This window comes from Megalobrama amblycephala, linkage group LG4 (genome assembly GCF_018812025.1).
Source record: "Megalobrama amblycephala isolate DHTTF-2021 linkage group LG4, ASM1881202v1, whole genome shotgun sequence".
NCBI classification, from domain to species: domain Eukaryota; kingdom Metazoa; phylum Chordata; class Actinopteri; order Cypriniformes; family Xenocyprididae; genus Megalobrama; species Megalobrama amblycephala.
Genome location: NC_063047.1, coordinates 48584915 through 48606019, shown reverse-complemented (window position 1 = coordinate 48606019; position 21105 = coordinate 48584915). Strand labels below are relative to the sequence as shown.

The 21105-nt window shown below is 35.8% G+C and overlaps 1 long non-coding RNA gene across 1 annotated transcript; it reads left to right on the top strand.

The window, feature by feature from the left end:
- Positions 1–2658: 2658 nt before the first annotated feature.
- On the top strand, positions 2659–18359 carry LOC125267766. Its single transcript, XR_007184718.1, has 3 exons — positions 2659–2813; positions 15286–15384; positions 16974–18359. It is a non-coding gene; the product is annotated as an uncharacterized LOC125267766 (long non-coding RNA).
- The last annotated feature ends 2746 nt before the right edge of the window (positions 18360–21105 follow it).

The following is a 21105-nucleotide window of genomic DNA, read 5'->3' as shown; positions in this document are numbered from 1 at the left end:
TACAAAATTTTCCTCCGGGGGGGCATGCCCCCGGACCCCCCTAGAGGAACCAATGTCCACCCACCACAGTCTCACAAAATCCTGTCGGAAACACTGCAATCCGTTCCCAAAAGTCATTAGAAATTAGCATTTAAGTGCTTATATAACATATATATATCGCTCCTACGCCCCTGTCTGGAATACAGGTTTTTCACCATGTATAAAATATACAATACACTTTAAATGATTATTCATGTAGCCTATGCACTAATTTGACAACAAGACGAGGCGATGTAGCTGTTGTGGAAAAAACTGATAAAGAATAGCAGTCAAAGCAACAATCTGTCACAGAGCCCTTGTCTCCCGGACTCCATTTCCCATCATCCTCCTGTTTCCACACCTGCACTCACTTCCCTCGTCTTCTCCCCATCATCACGGATCACCTGCACCTGGACTTCCTCATCTGCACTACCTTTATAATGGTCTCACTCCCTTCACTCCCTGTCCGTTCTCTGTTAGGCTGCTTTCACATTAGCACTTTTGGTGCGCACCCGGGTTCGATTGACGTCAGAGTTCGGTACGTTTTTGGATGATGTGAACGCGGTCTTCTGAACTCGGGTGCGCACCCGCGAACCGTACCCGAGTCCGCTTAAAAAGGGTGGTCTGGGGTGCGGTTCAAGTGAACTCCGGTACGGTTCGCTTCTGATATGAATGCAAACATACCAAATTGCGGAAGTGAACCGCTATTAATGCCGTATAATTTGTTAAAAATGTGTGTTTGTGTGTGTGTTTCACTCACTTTCCCGACGAACGTGACTGACGTGCTGCAAACAGAGAGCTGTAGCGTAGCTTTTCTCATTTCTGCTCGCCTTCAGCATTCTACATTCGCGGCAGATAGACGCAAGAGCCGTTATGAACAAAACCAACGGTTCAAAAACAAAAATATGAAAGTGAGGAGAGCAACGTTATGCATTTTGCCGCCTTCTCCTGTGCCATCGTTACTAAGCAACGGAGTAAACAGCTGCTGGTTTGATGACGCAAACGAACCGCGGGTCGGACCCAAATAATATAATGTGAACACAGTCCAGTGGGGGCAGGGGGAGGGGGGAGCAATCGAACTCGGGTTCGGTCCAGGCAATCGAACCAAGTGTGAAAGCACCCCTACTGTTATGTTGATGTGCCTTGTGTGCTACTTTGTATTATTCTCCTGGATTATCATTAAAACCCTGTCGTTTGTGGATCTCCGTGTTTGCCTCATCTCTCCTGCGCACACCACACGTAACACAATCGTTCTCCCCTCCACCATGTTTAAATTTATGGGCTGCCCAACTCTGGAACTTGGGTATCAAAATTATTTCTATTTATTTTCCTTACTTATTTTCAGTCCTAGAGCATATGCACATTAGGTAACCACTCGTTTTTTTTTTGTTTGTTTTTCTCCCTAGATGTCAGTTATATTTTGATTGAGTTTGAATAAAGAATTATATTGTGTATACAAGCCTGCTGTAATACTCAAATTCAGAACTGATGCAATTCAAACACAATAAATAAATAAATAAATCTTGTGTTTGTCATGGTCTGCCTGTTTTTGTCATGGAATGCTCCGAGACTTGTTAAAGATCCAATTGCAGGTTAATAGGAAGACCCAGAATCAACATCAGAAGCCAGGCAAAAGGTCAAAAAAACATGCACCCGGTGTAAGTCCTACAGTTCATTGTCCAGTATTGTTTGTGCTTTGCACACTATTTAGGATCACCTGAGTTTACTTTATTTTGAGACCTTTTGGCTATACCTTTATCATCTTTGGACTAAACTTTACAGAGAAATCTCATAGAGAATGCTTGAAAAAAATATATAATATTATAAATCGTGCTGCCAATAATGATTAAATCTAACAATAGCTTAGATTGGATCATGCCAAACCGTCCAAATTATTATTACTGTTATACTTTGTTCTGAAAATGTTAATGTTTACAACATCAGCATTGCGTGACAATGTGTATTTAGTGTGTATTAGCGTTACTTGTATATTTAAATTTCTGTAGCCACTCCACTGTCTGAAGTCTTTTGCTTTTGACTACCACCCCCTTTTTCACACAGACATGAAAATCCAAACTTAAATTGTTGTAATTCAAGAATACTTTGGAATATAGACCTAAGATCGGTCTTGTTTTAAAGAAGACACTTGTCAGATTATTTAAGTAAAATAAATTAGGAAAGTGAAACAAACAAAAAAAAAATAGTTATAAATTTAAGTTTATGAAAATGTAAAAATATAATTATATTTTATAATAATACATTACAAAACATGTTTTACTCTTAAACTGCAAGAAAATAAAAGCCAAAAATGTCAACATTCCAAATTGTAGGTTGATATATTTCAAAAATGAGATTTCAGTAAGAATTTGTTTGGGCGCAGTACCAAACTTTTTCACTGGATGACATCCAAGCTCCATTACTTACCATGTAAGGGTGCCTCCATTTATTTGAGTGATCTGATCCATATTTCCATTCATTTTACGAAATAGACATCCTATACAGAAGTAGTATGGGCAGTTTGGCAGTATTTGATTTTAATTCAACCTCTAATAAACACATAAGTAGAACATGTGTGTCCATTGCTCTGCATGTCTTTCACACATATCTCTCAATATTTATCTGCCCTGTCAGCAGTGCAGCTGGGTGGAACCATTATAGAGAATAAGCAGAAGTGTGAGAGAGACCGATACGGATGTGCGTATATGTTTATATTTGACTGTGATCTGATACAACTGTTTTTTGAATATTCGTGAGACTGAAGTCAAACCATCATCATCACCATCATCATAACTCAGGTCAGTTCTTTACTGGTCTGTCTGGGTCAAATAACATATTATATTTTATGTCCTAGCAAATGAACTTCTGTTTGGCAGATCAGATACTTTGTTTCAAAGTGACTATACACTGGAGGGAGTGCATGAACTTGAATTAGAAAAGTCTAATGATCAGAGAGTCATAAGAAATTTTACAAAAGAAAGCATTGTTTAACACTGTCAGGTGTATGTTCAATCTGTTAGCAAATGTTATCAAAATTATTCCAGTTCGCATAGAAATCTGTTGACAAATGACAAATCTGATATTATTTTAAACTCCAATCTGTTGTTTAGCAGTTTAGATAGTAAGTGAAGCATTAAAGAACTATCAGAAGACATTAAATTCCATTTAATGAATTTCTGTTGAGAAACCATGGAAAAAAGGTTAATAAAGACTGAGAGGAAGAACCTGAACATGAAAAATTATTTCAAGAAATGTACAACATTTGAAGTGGCTCGTCTATTTATCTCGTGTTCTGTGAGAGTGTTCACTGTCAAACCACAAAATTATTTAAATTTTAGTTTGTCATGTATATTTTTTTATTTAAATCAGATAACATGTTTAGCTGTCATATGGTCATGTTACAACCACCTATGGGGGCATGATGTCACATTTCACTTCCCTTCTTTTGGGGTGAATAAAGAAAAAAAGTATACACTGTATTAATGAAACAAAGCCACATATTTGTACCAGACAGACATGTGTGAAATTAATGTGGAACAAAAGAATTTCTCTGAACCCTAAGTAGATTTACACAAACTGAGAAAGCCAAAAAGCATTAGGTTGTGCCCTGCTCTCCCCTATTTAAGACTGTTCTTGCTGTATTGCTGCATCATGCATCATTACTGTAACACTACCTGTTTTTATGTCATTGTTTTACAGCCTTTGCTAGTGTTATCGAAGAATCACTTGATTTAGGACATGTACTGTTTTGGTAGTGCATTTTGAATGTGAATTTAACAAACTGAAAGTTGGTTAGAACTGTGTGAAGAGGGTTTTTTTAAGTGACCTTAGTATTGAGAAATGAGTCCTTGTTATCATGTAAAAAAAACAGGGCCGCAAGCAGATAACTGCTCAGAGACACGCAAACATGCAGCTGGTAAACACAAAATGTATATGCTTATATAATTGAAAAATAAATGAATGTATCCAAATGTTCCACAATAGTTTGACCCTGTTAATTAATAATAAATAACTTTGATAAAAAAAAATGCAGATTCATAATTTAGTACAATTGCAGTTGTTTTTACAATTGCTATAGGACACATTTCTCAGTACTTTAGGTCACTTTTTCAAAACTGGACGGTGCTAACCAATTTTCTTCTAGCAGAACAGCAGTTATTTTCACATTCAAAATGCACTAAAACTGCCAAAACTTTTCATAAATGCCTCAAATCAACTCATCCTTCCTTAACTCTATAGTTGAGACTCTGTCACAGTGATTTTGCCAAGTAAGTTTGTTGATCCGGGAACAACATCCCTGTCCAAAAATTTAGTCCTACCCCTAAACCTAACCCTATCCATAACTTCCCTTACGAAAAACTATACGTCATGTTCATTTTAGAAAGTATACTTAAGTAATGTTTAAGTATATTTTTAAGTATACTTCATGTAGTAAGTATACTAATATCAATTTACTAGTAGTAAACTTGTAAGTGTATTATTTTAATACTGCTTGGTACTAAATTGGCCCACTTTTAGTATTTAAAAGTATACATTTAAGTGTACTAGAAGTATAACAGTAGTAAACTTTAAGTGCACAGCTCATAATTACTTTTCTCATTACTGCAAGTGAACTCATGAGTATACTAGTGGTAGACTATTTTATTACTAGTTGTAAATGTTGAAATTAACATGAACAAAGGTGTGCAGTTCATTGTTAGGGGGGAGAGCTGGGCACAAAGTAACACTTTTTCACTTTCTCAGTTTGCATAAATTAACTTGGGGTATTTATTTTTTCCCACATGAATTTCTCACATGTCCAGAACAATTATGTGGTTTTGTTTCATTAATACAGTGTATACTTTTTTCTTGATTTACCCTGAAGCAATGGAAATGAAATGTGACATCATGCCCCATAGGTGGGGCACATTGTAACATGTGATGGGGCATGTTGTATCATGACCATACAACAGCTTAAAATGTTATCTGATCTAATCATAAAAATATGCAAGACAAACTAAAATATTTTGTCAATAAAATACAATTATTAACTTTTTCATATAAAATAATAGCATTTTTAAAAAATAAACAATAATAATTTTTTTAAATAATTTTTTAAAAGTAAACAAATTTTTGCATTTGACAACAAACACAGCAAAACACAGCTATACAGCATATCAATTCATAATTTCTGAACATCGACTCTCAGTCTTTATTCACCTTTTTCTCATGGTTTCTCAAAAGAATTCATAAAAGTATAGAATAGAATAGCATAGTTCTAGTTCTAATTGTAACGCAGTTTTACAACATGCCCTGGCTAGTGTCTTCTGCTGGTTAGATCAGCATTAAAGAACTATCTCAACTGTTAAATAACAGATATACAGGTGCTGGTCATATAATTAGAATATCGTGAAAAAGTTCATTTTTTTATTGTAAATTATTTTAAAAAAATGAAACTTTCATTTATTCTAGATTCCCTACATGTAAAGTAAAACATTTCAAAAGTTTTTTTTTTTTTTTTTAATTGTTGATTAGAGCATATAGCTAATGAAAGTCCAAAATCCAATATCTCAAAATATTAGAATATTTACATTTGAGTTTCATTAAATGACCATCCTTACAGTATAAATTCCGGGTATCTCTTGTTCTTTGAAAACACACTAATGGGGAGGATTGCTGACTTGTCAATGGTCCAGGAGATAATCATTGACACCCTCCACAAAGAGAGTAAGTCACAGAAGGTCATTACTGAATGGGGTGGCTGTTTACAGAGTGAAGTATCAAAGCATATTAAATGCAAAGTTGACTGGAAGGAAGAAATTGGGTAGGCAAAGGTGCATAAGCAACAGGGATGACCACAAGCTTGAGAATACTGTCAAGTAAAGCCAATTCAGACACTTGGGAGATCTTCACAATGAGTCAAATGAAGCCGGAGTCAGCGCATCAAGAGTCACCACATTAGACATCACCAAGCCACTTCTGAAACAGAAACAACATCAGAAGCATCTTACCTGGGCTAAGGAGAAAAAGAACTGGACCGTGAACAGTGGTCAAAAGTCCTCTTTTTGGATAAAAGTAAATTTTGCATTTCATGTTGAAATCATGGTCCCAGAGTCTGAAGGAAGACTGGAGAGGCACAGAATCCAAGCTGCTTGAAGTCTAGTGGGAAGTTTCTGAAGTTAGTAATGATTTGGGGGGCCGTGATTTCTGCTGGTGTTGGTCCATTGTGTTTTATCAAGTGCAAAGTCGATGCAGCCATCTTCCAGGAGATTTTGGAGCACTTTATGCTTCCATCTGCTGACAAGCTTTATGGAGATGCTGATTTCCTTTTCCAGCAGGACTTTAGCACCTGCCCACAGTGCAAAAACCACTTCCAAGTGGTTTGCTGACTATGATATTACTGTGCTTTATTGGCCAGCCAACATGCCTGACCCCTGAATCTATGGGATATTTTCAAGAGAAAGATGAGAAACAGTCGATCCAACAATATACAGATGATCTGAAGGCTCAATAGTGCCTCAGCAGTGCCACAGGCTGATCACTTCCATGCCACACTTCACTGATGCTGTAATTTGTGCTAGGAGCAAGTCATTTGCTGTAATATGAGCTGCCGACCAAGTATTGAGTGTACAAATGAACATACTTTAAATAACTTGAACTTTTCTGTTTTGAAAATCCATTTTTTGATTGATCTTAGGAAATATTCTAATATTTTGAGATGCTGGATTTTGGACTTTCATGAGCTGTACGCTCTAATCATCAAAATTTAAAAAATAAACTTTTGAAATGTTTTACTTTACATGTAGGGAATCTAGAATATATGAAAGTTTCATTTTTAAAAATAATTTACAATAAAAAAATGAACTTTGTCACGATATTCTAATTACAGGTCCTTCTCAAAAAATTAGCATATTGTGATAAAGTTCATTATTTTCCATAATGTAATGATAAAAATTAAACTTTCATATATTTTAGATTCATTGCACACCAACTGAAATATTTCAGGTCTTTTATTGTTTTAATACTGATGATTTTGGCATACAGCTCATGAAAACCCAAAATTCCTATCTCAAAAAATTAGCATATCCTGAAAAGGTTCTCTAAACGAGCTATTAACCTAATCATCTGAATCAACTAATTAACTCTAAACACCTGCAAAAGATTCCTGAGGCCTTTAAAAACTCCCAGGCTGGTTCATTACTCAAAACCGCAATCATGGGTAAGACTGCCGACCAGAAGGCCATCATTGACACCCTCAAGCGAGAGGGTAAGACACAGAAAGAAATTTCTGAACGAATAGGCTGTTCCCAGAGTGCTGTATCAAGGCACCTCAGTGGGAAGTCTGTGGGAAGGAAAAAGTGTGGCAAAAAACGCTGCACAACGAGAAGAGGTGACCGGACCCTGAGGAAGATTGTGGAGAAGGACTGATTCCAGACCTTGGGGGACCTGCGGAAGCAGTGGACTGAGTCTGGAGTAGAAACATCCAGAGCCACCGTGCACAGGCGTGTGCAGGAAATGGGCTACAGGTGCCGCATTCCCCAGGTCAAGCCACTTTTGAACCAGAAACAGCGGCAGAAGCGCCTGACCTGGGCTACAGAGAAGCAGCACTGGACTGTTGCTCAGTGGTCCAAAGTACTTTTTTCGGATGAAAGCAAATTTTGCATGTCATTCGGAAATCAAGGTGCCAGAGTCTGGAGGAAGACTGGGGAGAAGGAAATGCCAAAATGTCTGAAGTCCAGTGTCAAGTACCCACAGTCAGTGATGGTCTGGGGTGCCATGTCAGCTGCTGGTGTTGATCCACTGTGTTTTATCAAGGGCAGGGTCAATGCAGCTAGCTATCAGGAGATTTTGGAGCACTTCATGCTTCCATCTGCTGAAAAGCTTTATGGAGATGAAGATTTCGTTTTTTCAGCACGACCTGGCATCTGCTCACAGTGCCAAAACCACTGGTAAATGGTTTACTGACCATGGTATTACTGTGCTCAATTGGCCTGCCAACTCTCCTGACCTGAACCCCATAGAGAATCTGTGGGATATTGTGAAGAGAAAGTTGAGAGACGCAAGACCCAACACTCTGGATGAGCTTAAGGCCGCTATCGAAGCATCCTGGGCCTCCATAACACCTCAGCAGTGCCACAGGCTGATTGCCTCCATGCCACGCCGCATTGAAGCAGTCATTTCTGCAAAAGGATTCCCGACCAAGTATTGAGTGCATAACTGAACATAATTATTTGAAGGTTGACTTTTTTTGTATTAAAAACACTTTTCTTTTATTGGTCGGATGAAATATGCTAATTTTTTGAGATTTTGGGTTTTCATGAGGTGTATGCCAAAATCATCAGTATTAAAACAATAAAAGACCTGAAATATTTCAGTTGGTGTGCAATGAATCTAAAATATATGAAAGTTTAATTTTTATCATTACATTATGGAAAATAATGAACTTTATCACAATATGCTAATTTTTTGAGAAGGACCTGTATATGACCAGCACCTGTAAAATAATATCAGATTTGTCTAATTTAAAAAAAAAAAAAAAAAAAAAAAAAAAAAGAGAGAGAGAGAGAGATGAAAAATTAGAAAGAAACAGTTTTGCTATGGTTAAAAAAAATGTTCAGTGATATCATCCAAAATTTTTTAATTTTGGCACAATTTTTTCTCAATATAGTGTTGATATGGCAACTACTAAATAGACTAAATAAGTTTCGTCATGCTGGCAAATGTAGTTTTAAAATGTGTGTTACAACTAACCCTGTGTACTTTGTGCCCCATGTTCCCTAGTTCATGTTAACTATTGTAGTTAATTAATGTTAACTAATGAACCTTGTTGTAAAGTGTTACCGTTTACTGTTTATATTTTATTTTTGACCTTTACATATATTACTATATTCCTAGTTAGGAATTAATTTGTTATACTTGAAATATACCTTTAACTCTTTCCATTTTATTTTAGCTTCATACGTCCTTTTTTAGCAAAACTTGAATGTGGGCAAGTTTCATTAAAAAAAAGAAGCAACATTTAAAAGCTGAGAAAATCGCATTTTTGTCAAAGACTATACATCCAGAAGGGATTCAGAACGATGATCAAAACACAGATGGAGTACATCGAATCTGTTATATGCTTGTTTCTTATTGTTTATCACTTTTAATAAAGAATCTCACAACCGCATGCTTCAGTGATTCCGCATCTCAATGACATCACATACACAGGACTCACAAGTCAACCATACATCTGTCTGTCACATCCTGCTGTCCATAAATATAACATATTGTAACAGAGTCCATCAACACCCCCAAAGCTTTACAATCCTATAGCACATCCTGGGTCGACATTTCATTCAGTAACATTTGGCAGTTTGGATTTACATGCTGTTTAATGTTTGATGATCACGTTATTTTACATTTTATGTGAGCGATCTTACTTGTTTCTGCTTCTTTTTCTCCTGTGTTTTGATCCGGATTCAGGACTCTTTCAGAAGATGTATAACAGCGCCCACTACTGTATAACAGTGATAACACTGGTATCCTGAAAATTCAGTCAGTATCGGGGAAAGAGTAAAGAAGATTTGAAGTAAATGTACAGTGGACTAGCCTACTCAAAAATTCAGATACTCAGAATTAAGAAACATGTCTGTTTTCTTCATAAACCAATATTTTCTAACAAACTATAGCTAAATCTATTTAAAATACATTTATTTCATACTAAGTATACTTCAAATCCATTAATATATTTATTGACATGCCACTTAAGATTTAGGCCTACTGATATAAATGAAACTTTATTTGGAGTATTTCTTTATTGCACATTGCACATTTCTTAATATTAAGTTTTAATATCACTCACTATTAATAAGGATTGTGTGATCTTTGTGTAATATCAATCTTTAAAGTATACCTAAAGTATACTTGCAATAGTTGCACTTTAGCAAAATCAAATATGCTTAAAGGATTAGTTCACTTTCAAATTAAAATTTCCTGATAATTTACTCACCCTCATGTCATCCAAGATGTTCATGTCTTTCTTTCTTCAGACAAAAAGAAATTAAGGTTTTTGATGAAAACATTCCAGGATTTTTCTCCATATAGTGGACTTCAATGGCCTCCAGACAGTTGAAGGTCAAAATTACAGTTTCAGTGCAGCTTCAAAGCTTTCTACACGATCCCAGACGAGGAATAAGGGTCTTATCCATGGCAAACCATCGCTCATTTTCTAAAAACAAAATTAAAATTTATACATTTTAACCATAAAAATGCTCATCTTGAACTAGCTCTCTTCCTCTTCTTCTCTAAGTAATACACTGCTAAGTGTATTACTGCCCTCCACAGGTCAAAGTTTGAACTAATTGTTATATACTTGCACTAGCATTTTATATATGACAATTTAGTTCAAACTTTGACCTGTGGAGGGCAGTAATACACTTAGCAGTGTCTACACTGCTGGAATTCTAATAGAGAAGAAAAAGACAGCTAGTTCAAGATGAGCATTTATGGTTAAAACGTATATAATTTTAATTTTTTTTGCAAAAAAAAAAAAAAATGAGCGATGGTTTCTCTAGATAAGACCCTTATTTCTTGTCTGGGATCACGTAGAACGCTTTGAAGCTGCACTGAAACTGTAATTTTGACCTTCAACTGTTTGGAGGCCATTGAAGTTCACTATATGGTGAAAAATCCTGGAATGTTTTCATCAAAAACCTTAATTTCTTTTCGACTGAAGAAAGGAAGACATGAACATCTTGGATGACATGGGGGTGAGTAAATTATAAGGAAATTTTAATTTGACAGTGAACTAATCCTTTAAGTATATCTTTAGTTGGACCTCAGCACTACTTACACACAATTAAAGTGCATTAAGTACAAAGATTTGTTATTCCAATTTAGCAGACTTTAAGTATACCAATAGTACAGTTGCATGATATTTTTATGAATTTTTAGTATATATTTTTTCAAAACTATATGAAAAAGCATTTAATAGGCTACTCAATCAAAAGAGTAAACAAGCCAAGTATACTTAAAAATACTTAATAATACTTTTAAGTAAATCTCAATCAGAACATTGAGTACAAGTATAGGCCAAATATACTTAGACTTTCTGTCAGTATAAGTCAAGTATACTTAAGTGCAATTTTAAGTATATTTCTGAGAAGTATATAAAAAGTAGACTGAAAATATACTTTCTTATTTTCAGTTTAAAAGAAGTATACTAATAACACACTTGAACAAACGTACTTTTATAAGGGCACTGTGTGAAGAGTTTTGAAGAAGTGAACAAAGTATTTAGAACCTGGTCCTAGCTATTTCTTCTTCTTCTTCTTTTTTTCTTCTCTTTTTTTTCTTCTCTTTTTTTTTTTTTTTTTTTATAAATGTGTGATACAATAACAAGTGGACATCTTTACAGAGAGATATACACAGAAGAGGAACTGAAAGTTTCTCAGTTGTAATTTCCCACACCACAATTACAGTATTTTTTCCAGTAATGATAGACCAATATATCCACCCAAACCAGTAAATCTGCAAACATTTAGCATATTTGAGTTTGGCGACTAATAACTGTGCCCGTTTAGCCAATTACAGATATTTATTTTTTCAATTGCTAACAAGCATCAGTCAGTACTGAAGCCACATATTCAAAACCTATATTCCATACATTTTCCAAAGCGCTTGTCCTGTAGGGTCGTGGGGAGGCTGGAGTCTTGCAGTGTCTTGGGTTAGGCAGGAAAAAATCCCTGGACAGATGGCTCAGATGGACAGATCCATCACAGGGATGTCATACACATTCATATTCACACATACCTACAGGCAAACTTACAGTCTCCATACAGTCTCCAATTGACTTATCCTGTATGTCTTTGGATTGTGGGGGAAACCCAGAGGAAACCAACATTAACACAGAGGGAACATACAAACTCCACACAGAAAGACTCATGCACAGCTGGGACTCCAATACTGCACATACCGGATTATCCTATACATGTTTTTGATGCTTGTTTGTTTGTTTGTTTTATAATATTGCTTCAGGAATTGTTGTTGTTGTTTCAACTTTTTATTTTTCGCAAGTAAATTACTATATGAGGACTTCAGATGCAAAAGCCTCTAAGTGCCGTCTGAAATGTTCTTCTAAAATGAGCATTTTTATCAAGCTTGTATGTTTAGGTTCAGTTATTTCACTTTAATGGCAATGAAAATGACCTATTAATTGCCATTAAAGTGAAATTACTGAACATAAACATACAAGCTTGATAAAAATGCTCATTTTAGAAGAAAATTTCAGATGGCACTTAGAGGCTTTTACATCTGATATCTTCATATGTAGCCCAAGCTCATTAGAAAAACATATATGTGTCAGCATTTTTGCAAAATACGTTGCGCAGTGCACATTTCGTGACAGTTTCAAAGTGAAATGTCCAGTGAGTGGCGCTAAAAGCCTGTTTAGTTTTTTCCGGAACAGATTTTTTTTCATATGCATGTTGAACATTAACAAAAAGGCAATCATAATTGAAAGATTTACAAACAAGGACTGAGTTTACAATCAATTGTTACATCTCACTCTACATATTCCCAACGATATAAGGATATAAGGAAAGTAAGTTAAAGACAAAGGAAAGAGCTGTTAACGTGAATAGATGCATTCATATATGCGTGAGTTAACGTTAACAAACAACAACTAATGTTAACTAATACAACCTTATTGTAAAGTGTTACCAGAACTTTAAATAGAATACAAAATTAACAAAAAGTAAGGATGTAGTTTGTTACCGACGTGTAATAGAAAGCAGAGTCCCTTTTCTCTATCAATCTACCTCACCCCATTTCAATGAGAAACAGTCAATAACCTCTTAACAGATAAGTTTACCCTCGATGTATCCAAATGGGCCTCTAAAGCCAGCTGCTTTGCCTTTCTTTCTAGCTTGCTCAATTCTTGGCCATAATTCACATCTCAAAAGTCTACCTTCCTTCATTGAATCTTCCGCAAAACAGATGCCAGCTTCTTTGCTCACCGAAGATGCCTTGGTTCTTTTTACCACTTCATCACGCACCAGTCTGCGAGTGAAGAGAATGATCACCTCTCTCGGACGCCTTCCTTCCCATCCGATGCATGACATCCACAGCCTCCGTCATATGGTAGAAGCAAACTCAGGCGTTATCTTGCCAAGAAGTTGAATCACATCCTCTCTTATGCGTTTATTGGAGTTCTCCTTGAGACCCTTTATACGGAGACACCATCTTCTTTTGTACCTTTCTTCATCCAACACCCGAACTTTCAGATCATTGTTGACTTCATTCAGTGTTTCAGTTTGCTTCTCCATCATTAGGGCCAGAGCACCGATGGTGTGAGGACCCTACTGTAATTGCTCAGTCAATTATTCTTCTTCTCAGAAATGAATCGTATTTTTGAGGGCCTAAATGAATTCAGAATTAGGTGTGGCAAAATGGCTAATTCACCTACAAAATTTCAATCAAGCACCCTTCGCTCTATGTTTCACATACAGGTATGAAATTAGGTAGACACGTGTAACAGCCCAATTTAACTTCAAAAAAGTCCATGGGAGCCAAATCTGAAAACCCAACAGGAAGTGAGATATTTTGAATTTTCTATGCAAAATTTTTGCAGTTTTTTCAAGACGTTGTACTTTAACAAACACCTCCCAGAGATTTTATCAGATCAACATCATATTTGGTCAGTCTAATCTAAAGGCTCTGGAGATGTTAAATTGTGAAGATCTTACATTTTCGCTGAAGTGTCTGTGGCGGCATGAAGCAGGAAGTTGTTGTAAGTCAGGCATATAGTGTCCGATCTGCCCCAAACTTCATGTTTTATTAGAGTCCTAAAGACATCTACATGCCAAAATTTATTTATAGTCATAGCACCACCAGCAGGTAGCAGGAAGTGTGGCAAATACAAATGACTGACAAAGTCCTCCTATATTTATATACTTAAATGCATATTACTTACCATGCTCTGTTTTCCTAAAGCCCCTGTGGGACGGGTGTGAGGGCCCTTTTATCGCTGCTTGCAGCTTTAATTCTGATTTTGTCTTTGCATTCTTTTAACACAGCAACTCCAACTTTTGGGGTTTACACAGTGTGGGTGGATCAGATTCAGCTCCTCGCTCCCTTTTGCTTGAACCTACGGTTATTTCCATAGCGTATCCAAGATCCTCCATATCTAGCATGATATTCAATCACTCGGTGTATGTTTCGCTTACAAAATTATCAGGTGGAGGACGCGGAATATAACTTGTCAAATTAATCGAACTTGGGATTTATGTGAGCGCTCATAACAACTTGACTACTCAGTCCGCCATCTTGCCGGAACCCCTCAAACAGATGAACGTGATTATAGGTGCGTCCCAATTCGCGTACTTATGCACTATTCTATGACGTTTTGAAGTATAAATACTGTGAGTAATGCGTTCACACTGAAAATTCCAAAAAGAGAAAGTACACTTTAAATTTAGGATGATGCACTAAATTAACGGAAAAGTGTGGAATGTTGGACACTTCATGCACTCAACTGTCACAGCTTTAGTGGAGGGGAAGGGGCTGTCAGACTTCAATGTTAAATGACAAAATAAACGTATACAATTCACGCACTACATTGGATGAGTACATAGTGCATAAGTACATAGTGTATAAGTGCATAAGTGCATAGTGCAAAAGTACATAGTATATAAGTGCATAGTGCACAGTGCATAAGTGCATAGTGCAAAAGTACATAGTATATAAGTGCATAGTGCACAGTGCATAAGTGCATAGTGCATAAGTGCATAGTGCATAAGTGCATAGTGCATGAGTGCATAGTGCAAAAGTACATAGTGCATAAGTGCATAAGTGCATAGTGCAAAAGTACATAGTATATAAGTGCATAGTGCACAGTGCATAAGTGCATAGTGCAAAAGTACATAGTATATAAGTGCATAGTGCACAGTGCATAAGTGCATAGTGCATAGTGCATAGTGCATAGTGCATAAGTGCATAGTGTATAAGTGCATAGTGCAAAAGTACATAGTGTAAAAGTGCATACTGTATAGTGCGTGGCAACATTTTATTATATTGGAGTTTGTACGTATCACTGTAGTCCTGAATTGAAATGTCCGGTGAGGGGCATTAAAAGCTTAATCTCCATCACGTTTAATATGTTTAATAACGTAGCTACACCTAAACCATAAACCTACCCGATAGTGATAACAAATGCAAATGTCACATAAAAACACAATTGTCACTGTGGCATTTTAGCTTGTTTTTGAACTCTTGTCTTTGTGCTCTTTTATCATAAATTGTCTTTCACAGGATTTGTACCAGAGCTCTTTGCATCGCATGTAAAATTCTGTACCAGCTGAGCTGCCGAGCAAGCTTGTTACATCAGTAAAACTGAACATCTGGAGCTGGGTAAGTCAGGCAAACTCCAAAATATATTTGTTTACAAATCATGCACTATGGTAAAAAGTGTTTTGAGGTCATTACACTACTGTGCAAGGAGACGTGTGAAAACAAGTCTTTATTAATCCATAATCTGGCCCTGTAATCATAATTGTGTGTGAAAATGATTAAAAGTGCTTGCTGTTTTACTGCCTCTAGTATTCGTTTCTGTTAGAAACTGCAGTGATATGTATGTATTTTGCGTTTTGCAAAAAATGTTGACACATGTACACTTTTCCAATGAGCCTGTTGACTATATATAAAGATATAGGGGGGAAAAGGCTGATATAATGAAATACTGATTTATGTGAAAAATCTTTCAAAGATAAAAGTTCATTATTTATGTAATGCTTCCTGTAAATAATGTTTTTAGGTCAGTGTGTTTTGAATGACTTGTATGTTTTCAGAATGAGAATTGTTGCCAGTGTTGTGGTGGAACGAACTGATTTTGAGACACATATGAAGTGTTTTGTTGGTCTGAGTGAGATTTAAAGGGTTAGTTCATGGGTTTTCCATTTTGGCCTAGTTTTTGTTAAATAAATGATGACACAGTGTGATATGCCATATGTTGCTATTCATCTGAGATTTTATTTTCCAAATTTTAAGACCTGCCAAGGACCAAATGATATTTGATACAGAAAACCATAATTCAATAGGATGTCCTAACTTTTTCACATAAATGTATATAATAATAATGTTATATTGGCGTAGCCATTATTTAAACAATCGCTCCAGCGGCCTCGTTCAGCTCTCACAACACTCGCTCCTGCTCTCCTTCATACTACAGTAACGTTAATAATCGCATCCATGAACATGATTTCTTCCCGAGTCCTATCCCGATTCTTTTCCACCAGCCGTTGAGGTGAAGACCACATGTCCCAAGATTCCACCCTCAAACTTGGCATCATCAAGCTACGCCTTTGTTTTGAATAGGCCTCTAGCGACCTCTAGTGGGCAGAGATCTTACATATTGCAACTTTAAAGGGCCCATTCACACCAAGAACGATAACTATATAAAGATAACTTTAACAATATATTTAGCATCCACACCAGCGAACAATATTCTGTTTATTCTAAGCACGTGCTCGTCTGACACTTTAAATGCTTGAACTTGTTACAGCAGGATGAATTCTGATTGACTGTCGATGTTTTTTTTATTGTTCATCAGCTGGAAAAAATCATTCTGAAAGCGATTCCAATGATATCTCTGTGCAGTTTTCGTTAGAGTTGTGGTGTGGACTCTGCAATTTTTTTAATATTGAGAATGACTTTTAGAACTATATCTTTAACGTTGTCTTTATAGTTATCGTCTGTGGTGTGAATGGGCCTTAAGAGTCTATGACTGCATCATTATTGCAGTGATTATAATGTTTCTAGCATGTTATATCTTTTGCAACAGTTCTTCTAACTGATTGATGGAATGTATAGCTTTTCATTTTTTTTTTTTTTTTCCAGTTACCAGAAATAAAAAAGGTTTCTTTGTCATTTCACTGGTCAAACAAATCAACTTAAACCAATTCTTTTGTGTGTGTGTGTGTGTGTGTGTGTGTGTCTTTCAGGAATTCAAAATGCAGCAGCAAAATCAGACCATGGACACCGACTATATCTACAGCGATTATAACTACAGTGATTTCATCATCCCTACCCCACCTACTGATATAGTTTATGAAGTTCAAATAATCAGACTGTTAATCTTCTCCATCAGTGCTATGTGTGTGGGGGTGCCGTGTCTGATTTGGGCTTTTTATTGTGTGCACCTTCAGAGAAAGACCAGAGGCCAGATCTCAGCCTTCATCATCCTCCTCCTCCTCATTGACCTGCTGCAACTGCTCATATATATACCATGTTTCATATCCAATTTCTTTGGCACAGGGCTTGGATATTGTTTTCTGAAAGTCTGTGGCCTTCACCTGCATCAGCTGGTGGCTCTGGAGGGGGTTCTGACACTGAAATATCCAATGGTTTCTGCTCATATTTCCTCAAAACCCAGTTACGTAATAATCTCCATCATTATACTTCTTTTTCCTTTAGTATGTGGATTATTGGTGGCTTTTATTGGTCCTGTGGGTGTGTATCTTGGTTTTGGCTCAATTCTGGCACCTGTGTGTTTATTGGTTGTCACAGGCATAATCACCTACAAAGCCCCACCCACTGCTTCCAGAACACCTGTGACTGACAACAGACCAGGTGCATCTGTGTTTCTTGTTACCATGGTTACCTTGGTTGTGCTCTATTTACCATGTGTTTTGGTTTTTTGTGTTAGAATCTTCCAATATATACCAGTATCTTGGAATGTGATGTCTTTTTGCTTGTTGAATTTAACAGTGATTTCAGAGCCTCTCTTGTGTGTGCTGGTCTGTAGAGAGAATCTCAGCACTCAGACAAAACAACCACACATAGAGCTCAACTCTGAACAGACATCAGTCTGAACTGAATATCCAGCAGAGGCTTATTTCAGTTCAAATTTATGCAAGAAATATAAAATCACAAATACGTAATTCTTTTTTTCCCCTTGCAAAATGGCTTAAAATGGCTTATGACACCTTTACACACACACACACACACACACACACACACACACACACACACACACACACACACACACACACACTTATATTGTTTTTATATACAGCTAGTAAAAAATACTTTATTTTTATAAATAAGTAAAAAAAATTACAAATGATGATATCCCCGAAAGGAGGCCATATTTCACACCGACACAATTTATATATTAAATGTAATATGAATATAACAGTTTTTGGTGTAACGTTTTATGACAGCTAATAATGCCTGCTTTGATTTGTCACGAATTGCTTTGATTTGAATTTGCTATTGGATCTACAAACCTATGCATTACATGTTTAATCGTCTATATAACAAGTTAAATGCACTGATGAATGATTATCAAAACAATTTAATATACTAAAACGTTTCTCAGCCTTGAATCTGTGTGGTCCATGTGAATTTACTTCTTTTAAAGAATTTACTTCTTTTAGCAGTATTGATAGGCGCTACCATAAGTTTAAAAAAAAAAATGAGTAAAAAGAAACTAGCATCCGCTGTAATACCTCTAATGTCAAAATATATACTGATAATATACAACAATGCCAAGGTCTCTCAAAGCAGTTTGGTTAAGTGAAATTTACATTCCACATGGTTGAGTGAGCAGTGTGATGGCAGAGACCAGAGGTGGGTAGAGTAGCTAAAAATTGTACTTAAGTAAAACTACTTCTAAAAAGTAGTGGCTCCTGACCTTAAATATAGGGCAGATTCTGGGTCTTAGCGCTAATTTATGATAAACATTTTGTAAATTTATATTCTAATCGCTGAACACATGCAGACACACTTTTAGCAGAGTTTGTGTTATTCAGACTCAGTGTGGCGCTCTAAATGTTGATTTGACAGGCACGCATAGAATGCTATCTTATTATTGCCTTAAAGGGTTAGTTCACCCAAAAATGAAAATAATGTCACTAATTACTCACCCTCATGTCGTTCCACACCTGTAAGACCTTCATTCATCTTAAGAACACAAATGAAGATATTTTTGATAAAATCCGATGGCTCAGTGAGGCCTGCATTGACAGCAAGATAATTAACACTTTCAGATGCCCAGAAAGCTACTAAAGACGTATTTAAAACAGTTCATGTGACTACAGTGGTTCAACCTTAATGTTATGAAGTGCACTGTAAAAATGAATGTGATTTTAACGGTAAAATATTGTAAAAACGCTATGGAATTTTTTTTTAAATAGGTTAACAGTAAGTTCCCGCGTATTATATACAGGGAAAAACTGTAAAAGCTCTAACCAGACATTCATGCAAATTTCACAGTAAAATGCTGTAAATTTTATGATTTTTATAAGTAAAAAAGACAAAATCAATGTGTCATTTACAGTCAAAACCTGTAAACTGATGTTCCCACAATTCCCTGTGTGACACTCCAGATTTGAAAGTATTTTGTTTCAATAATCATGTTAATCATGTTTTCTTAAATTACAGTTTTATACTGTAAAATTTACAGTTTGTTCTGTAAATGTGTTTACGTTTTTTCTGTATTTTTTACAAAATTATTCTGGCAACCACAGCTGCCAAAATTATTTTGTAAAAACTACGGAATTTTTTGATACGGAATCTTTTGTTTTGAATCAGTGCCTTCTTGAATAAAATGTTCTTATTGTTCCAAATAAAACATCTATGTGGTGAAAAGTTATGTTTATAAATTAGAGCCCAAGCTAAGAGTACCTGTCGATGAAAGTTGGAAAGTTTGATAGGGAGTTTGGATATATAATAATTACACAATAAGAGAAAGTGAATGCTGCCAAGTTGTGAAAAAACAAGCTGAGGAAAAACATTCCAAATAGTAGATGGTTTGGCTAGATATAGGCTACATTTATTTTGGTCACTCAGAAGCTTTGGAACGATATTGCTGTGTTTGTCAAGTGTAAGATTTTGCCAGGATTCTCAGTACATATGAGAAATATTATATTTGGGTATTATGACTCAGACCCCACAAATGAAAATATCTGTTTTGCTATCAGTTTAATTTTTTTCCTAAGCAAATTTCACATTCACAAATGCAAATTTTCTAACTGTAAAACTGTCTTCTCTGTCTTCCTAAAAGAAATGGAAAATTATTTAAATGTAATTTTTAGTATCTACTAATACGAAAGCTATAAGGACTGTTATTGGCTCTGCCTTTGATCTCTTTATGTGATCATGTTTAGATGATGGCCCTCTTATTATTACTATTATATATATATATATATATATATATATAATTTTTTGTGCTTTGTTTACTTTGTATTTTTTGTGGTTGTGATGTATGCTTATTCTTCTGTTCTGTATGTTCTGTGCGTTCTATGCAATAATAATAAAAAAGAATACATATAATGCACTATGAAAAAGAATACATATAATGCACTATGAAAGTCGTGCACCAAATGAATTCCCGCGTCTTGCTAGAAGATGGCGCCCGCAGCTGAATCATCCATCCCGTAATATGTAACTAAATTAGTGTTGATATATTTTTTTACATTTTGCGTGCTTTCACAAAAAAACGAGTATCGTGGGGATGATGGAGGGGCACAAGAGGAATCTGTGAAAAGTCCCCCTAGACCCGGCCCTTAGGTATGGAAGACCGTTTCAGCCACTAAAAGAAAAAAAAAGATTAATTGCAACTTTTTATCTCAGAATTCTGACTTTTTAACTCGCAGTTGCGAGTTTATATCTCACAATTGCGTGATATAAAGTCGCAATTAATCTTTTTTTGTTTTTTGTTTTTTAGTGGCGTTTTTTTTTTTTTTTTTAGTGGCGGAAACGGTCTTCCATACTATGGTGACAGAACTTCTGCAAAAAATAAAAATAAAATATTTTCTTAATTGAAAGAAAATTACATTTATACTCATGAAACAGAAGTTTTGATAGTCTTTTCTTCCCTATGTGATTTATTTAAAGGATTAGTTCACTTTCAAATAAAATTTTCCTGATAATTTACTCACCCCCATGTCATCCAAGATGTTCATGTCTTTCTTTCTTCAGTTGAAAAGAAATTAAGGTTTTTGATGAAAACATTCCAGGATTATTCTCCTTATAGTGGACTTCAATGGAGCCCAAATGGTCAAAATGACAGTTTCAGTGCAGCTTCAAAGAGCTTTAAACGATACCAGATGAGGAATAAGGGTCTTATCT